The sequence below is a fragment of the Micropterus dolomieu genome, linkage group LG10 (genome assembly GCF_021292245.1).
Source record: "Micropterus dolomieu isolate WLL.071019.BEF.003 ecotype Adirondacks linkage group LG10, ASM2129224v1, whole genome shotgun sequence".
NCBI lineage: Eukaryota > Metazoa > Chordata > Actinopteri > Centrarchiformes > Centrarchidae > Micropterus > Micropterus dolomieu.
The window spans coordinates 22,172,064-22,178,646 of NC_060159.1; positions in this window are offsets into that span (position 1 = coordinate 22,172,064).

Consider the following 6,583-nt stretch of genomic DNA (forward strand, 5'->3'; position numbering starts at 1 on the left):
CCATTTTCCAAAAATCAAAAAAGTTCATTTTATTTCTCAGTAATGTACACTCAGCACCCCATCTTGACAGAAAAAAACAGAAATGTAGAAATTTTTGCAAATTTATTAAAAAAGAAAAACTGAAATATCACATGGTCATAAGTATTCAGACCCTTTGCCGTGACACTCATATTTCTGTCAAGATGGGGTGCTGAGTGTACATTACTGAGAAATAAAATGAACTTTTTTGATTTTTGGAAAATGGCTGCAATGAAACAAAGAGTGAAAAATTTAAAGGGGTCTGAATACTTTCCGTACCCACTGTATATATATAATCATAATTACTACCACTATATCTCTAAAGTGCTCATTCATACAGCAGCCTAACGCCTATCCATGAGTAAAATCTATATATTAACATCAGATTTACAGGGAATATATTGTAGTAATAAGCTTGACACACTAGATGAATAAAACACACTCTTATTAAAATTTTACATATTTAATAATAATCTCAAACACTGCAGGTTGTTCACCAGTGAGGAGCGGTGAAACAACAGCACGGCTCTGTCGATAAATAAAGAGTAAAAGTTAAGTTGCATTCTCTGGCAGACCGGATCAGCTGTTAGCTGTAAACAAACCACAGGGCTTATCGCTAACGTTGCTATGTGGCTGTTTGTTTTGGAGAGTAGACGACCTCTGTGGTAATTTGGTTCCCGGGGCTCTGAAGTGGAGCGGACCCAGAACACCTCTCATCAGCTGTTGGCTGTAAACACTAGCAGGATTAAAGTTACAATGCGGCTGTGTTAAAACTATAACTTAGCACAACATAACTGCGCTGTAATAACATTAAGCTTTATTAAATGTCACAAAATTATCAAAATAGAAATTAGATATATGTCAGTCCAGTGACTGTTACCTGACAACAGACTTGCCTCTCATTCCCTGGTGCTGGCAGTAAGTCAGCCTGCCGAGTGAAGACAGACTCCCAGGAGGACCCATGAGAGTGCTGAATGATTAGTTCATTCCTGCTCCACAGTAGCCGAGATGTCACGTGACAAATGAACGACTCAAACCCAGAGTAACGACTGAACGTAAGAGTCCAAGACTATTCATGCATGCGTGAAAATGAACGAATTACTCACTGAGATAACCCGTTCCTCCTGAGTCACATACAAGATTAGGTCAAATGAACGAAACGTTCTTTGAACGACACAACCCTATATCTCATTCCAAACTTTTGATGAAACTTGAGAGCCCTGTAACTTAGCTATATTCTACGTATAAATATATCTCACCTGATATGTTTAATCCAATGACTCCTGGTCCTTTTACCACATCATCCTCTCATGTAAGTTTTTTGACGTTAGTTTCAGTCATTGACAGAAACATTAATGACGTCATATATGCGACTTTTGGGTTTGTGGTCTTTGTAATTATGTATTTTCACAGTCTTACCTCAACAGTATTACAACAAATTGCGACTTTGTTGACTTTAAAATGTATGTTTTAAATTGACAACCATCATATGTGTAATTCAGGGTACAATTCAAACAGGGTCAAAATATTTGTTGTCCCTTGCCATTGACTGCCGTACAATATTTTTCCGAAATAAGGTCCCATGGTGCTCCACCGGAAGGGAGGGACTTAGGCTCTCTGTATGTTCCCCATACCAGTTTAGCAACATGGACTGGAGCAAGAGTTTCAGAGTGGTGAGTTATTACTCTGTAAAAAATGTATCTTTCAACCCTAAAGTTTTAACTGAGCTCTGTCTCTACATCACAGTAACAACTTCAAGTCTATTGACTGCCTGGAGGATAGCTAATGTTTGGAAGGGAGAGAAGTGGTAGCAGGCGGAGGTCTTATCACTGTGTGAGTCGTGGTCAGGACAGTCTCTGGTCTCTCCTGCTCTGCCAGTGAGGAACTACTGCTGTAAGTGGCTGGGTTGCTATTGTTGTTTTGTGTGGTGACTTATACCTTGCCATGCACGGCATGGGTCTGAGTTGCCAAAATGGCTCTCTTTATTTTCAGCTTGCTGCTTAGGCATCTCTGATGCCCCTCTCCAGGTCTGACCTGGCCGGCCCCTGTCAGTATCCACAGCAGATGTGAGGAGAGTCCTGCTGAGAGTGAATATGAGTAAATCAGCTGGCCCTGTTAACATCCCTGGCCGTGTACTAAAAACTTGAGCCAATCAGCTAGTTGATGTTGTTACTGACATTTTGACTGTCTCAGGAGAGGGTTCCCTGTACCTGTGTCTAGTCTGAACTCTCACCTTTGAGAAACTGGTTCTTCAGCACATAAAGAACAATATCCAGTACCCACCCAACCACAGCCTGTTCACCCTGCTGCCTTCTGGGAAGAGGTATAGAAGTTTCTGCTGCCGCACAACTGCAGAGCAGCTTTTCCTCCCAGACTGTGAGACTCCTAAATGCATCCTTAGCATTACAGCATTTAAAAAATTTTTTATTCTGACATTCTGTGTTTCTTTCTTTCTTTTTTTCCAAGACGTTTCCAGCTCACTAATATTCCGTAGTTTCTGTTCGGCCACTGCTTTCTTGATGACTGCTTTTCTGATTACAGTGTCGCGACCCTCATTTCAACTTGAAGAACTGTTGATCAGTGGCCAGACTTGGGGAAACACATAAAACGTTCTGTGTGGTTTAACCGAGAGCATCTGTTTGCAGGCAGAGTTTTGGGCGCTATCATTTACCTTTGAAAAAGGTATTAAATAAATGCATATGGTGAATTTCTGGGTGGGTGTAATAGGTTGAAGCGTCTCTCCATTAAGACAGACGCTGTGTGCATTTATGCACGAGCCACATAGATTCATTCATTGATTCACGCTGACAGGATCGGTCAGGATCTGATGTTAATTCATGTTCTGTGTTCTTCTACACATCCAAAAGGTCTCACACACAGTCCAGGTTCATACAGTGAAACTAATTAGTAAAGCAGCCGTCCTCCTGATCAATCCTGAGCTCCATCAGAGCGTCTAAACATTTCAAAGGCTAAACGTTTAAATATGTTTCCTATGCAGAGTTTCCTTTGTCCTGTCAAGTTTATAAGTCAGGTTGTTAGTTTTGCTGCTTAAATGTCCCACGATATTTGCTGTGACTTTACTGAGCGCATAGACACGTTTAAAATGACTGACATGCCTCTGAAATCATGAAAGTTAATTTTTAAAGAAAACAGTCATGTCTCTACACAATATATATATATCCCCTGGATAGCTACAAGGACCAGTAAGTGTGGAAGTCTGAGAAAATAATTAATTGGATGGGGGGGCGTTTGGATAACTTATGCGTAGACTACATGAGGATTCAAACAATGTTGGTTCAGCTGCTATAATCGTGACAAAACGATAGCTGCTGACATCACATTATTAGGCTGTAATATCAACCAGAGGATTCAGCAGTGATCTGCTGTTCTTTACGTTGTCATATAGTAATAAGAATGTCCACTGTGTAGTCTGCACATGCTCCACCTGTATGGTCCTGTGACTGGAAGGTTACTTTCTAAATGTAATAGGTTAGCAATTACTAGTTACCCAATAAAAATGTGATAGTAGTGTAACTATTTTAATTGCTATTTCAAAGTACCTTATTACTTTTTGATTACTTTTCTACATTTCTAATTAATTTTTTTTACTGTTAACCATTTTCAAAAGACAGCTTGAGAGGCAGTTCACTGGCAGGCGGGCGGTGCAGCAAATTCAAACCTGAGAACCAGATTACAGTTCCATTTATTTTGTAATTAAATTATTCCTGCATAACTAATTTACATGTAACTAGTGACTCCCTAACACTGCCTGTGATGAAAGTTGTAGGTTACATTTGAGATACATTTAAGCTACTGTGCCATTTCTTACAGGTACTGATGAGGAAATTTGGCTCTCACCAAGCTTCTGTTTACAGGCAAATGTTTCTGGGTTTCTATGTAATACTAATAATAATAATATCTAAATAAAAAATCTTTATTTGTAGAGCACTTTTCAAAAACAAGTTACAAAGTGCTTTAACAAGTGTAAAGACAATAATACCCAAGAGACAATAATACAAAAACTATACAAGATAAAAGCATGAAAACATTGAAAAGACTAAAATACACGTTTAAGATAAATATAAAATTAGTAAAATAAAATAAAAGGGATAAAATAAAGTCAAATAAGATCGGGAAAGGCTCTCCTTTAAAAGTATGTTTTAAGAAGGGACTTAAAGGAGATGCTACCATGTAGTGCATGGTAGCATTGCTACGGCTATTTCCACTCTACTGAAATCGTAGCTACCATGAATTTTGTGTTCCCTTACACCCCCAATACATGTTGTGAAGATTAGTTGGCCTATACCAAGATTTCCCTGTCGCATTTGCACTACCTGATCATAACTTTTATTTCAAAAACTGAAGGGGAAGACTATGATGAACAGCCTGTAGTTAGTGTGTTCTTCACCCAAACACAGTGCTGTAATCACTGCCTGATTCAAGCCTTCACTGAATTGCCGTAAATAAGCTCAATTAAAAAATATAACAAAACTGGACCTCACTAATTAAAAACTCTGGTTACGGCCCTGCTCAAGGACATTCCAGGAATGATGCATGAACCAAGCTTTGCTTGACTTAGACATATGCTTTGGATAATTGTCCTGCGGGAAAGCTCATTGATTACCAAGCTTTAATATACGCATGAGGGCATGGCATTCTTCTTCAAAATGGCCTGGTATTTCAAAAAACTACATGATGCCAGTCAGTCAGGTTTACAAGGTCCTGAAACAGCAAAATACAACATGACGGACCCACCTCCATAAATGTCATAGGACTTGCCATTCATACACCAGACATCTTGCAGATCCATGGCTCCAGACAGGTCCCGTTTATTCTCATCCGTCTATAAAACATACTTCTACAGGCCTATCTGAATTTGTTCTTGCATGTTCAAGTTGACTGTTTTATTTTCTTTTGGTGAGAAATGCAGTGTAGTGAAGTCCTTGCTTATTACTGATACTTTTGTTTCTGCCTTTATCAGGTCCTCCTGCAAGTCTTAATTGTGTTTTGCAACAATTTGGTAGCCTCATGTAAAAAGTTATTATAAAACAGCAATATTAAATAGGTGTTTAATAATTATGGTATGGCTGTATTTTAAAAAACTCCTGCTACTCGTTACACATTTTCTTTTTTTAAATTATTTTATAAAAGCATGCTCAGGGAAGAAACACATATTTCTTACTAAGGAAATTAGGGGGGCAAAAATCCTATTCCTGCATTACTAATGCACCTGGATAGCTCAGTGGTTAATGCCTCTGACTTTGGTGCAGGTGATCAGGAGGTCAGGATGGGGTATCCAGGTGGACCCTTAGGCAAGGTCCTTAATGCTACTTGCCAACCTCAGGCATGTGTGAAACCACAAATATAAGTCAGACAGGCTTGGACGTTGCCTAGGTCAACAAGGTCTGTGTCAGGTGCTAGGGAACCAGGTCAACCTGATGAGAAATGGGCTACTGGAAGAAGACATTCATGGACTAGAGCGGAAAATATGGATCTGTTGCAATGCTACTATACAAGCAATCTTCGGTGAGAGAGAGATTATATGCAGACTGTGGGATATATGTGGATCCTTCGAAATTATCATCGACACTGACAAAGAAACTCATAGCTCAGTCTTTCCACAAGCGGCAACTATCACATATAGCTATCACAGCTAGAGATTGATGAGGTACAACAAATATGATACGGCAATGAAGGATCCCCAGAAGGGAACAATCCCATCCAACTACCGGCCAAACCCCGCCTCTGCACAACATGATAACTCCCGTCAGGCATCATAGCTGCTAAGATGAGTAGGCACATGGCTCAATACATGGACAGGGCCCAGAAGGGAATGGGCAGTAATACCAGCTACTGGTCGATGAAGCAGTCACTCGAGACTGCAAGACCAGGCAGTAGGGCTGGGGCGATTTGCCGACGTAGTTGGCGTAATCGATTACTTGAATATGTCGACTTGCATGACGTGCGTTGAAGCATCGCTGCAACCAGTGTTAGTGGGATTCCCCCAGACAAGCTCCTGCTACAAGACCGTGCCTTCAGCAGTCTAAAGACAGACACTCAACAACGTGCTGCTCTGCTTGAAGTAAAGCAGCCTAATTAATGTCTGTTATTGTTATTATCACAACACATCAGTGATGTGGTAATTTGATTTGATTTGATTTTAAGATACGCTGCTATTGTCATTATTCTAATGGAATTCATCAGGATGATTGAATAAAATATAGATTTATTGATTAGACATGTTTTTGATATTTATTTTGGATAAATTGGTATGTTAATCTAATAATAGGCAACTTTTTTTTTTTCTTTAGAATACACAAAATTAGTCGTTAGATTAATCGACTTGAAAAATAATTGTTATCTACAGCCCTACCAGGCAGACCAACCTGTGCACCGCCTGGATTGACTGCAACTCAATGCCACGTACATGGATACTGGAATGCTTGGAAATGTAGCAAGATCAACAGGCCTTCATAAAGAACTCAATGGGGCTGTGGAAAACAAGTCTGGAAGCCAACTCAAAGTCAATTGCACTATTCCCACTGCTTTTCTGCGTACCCCCTCA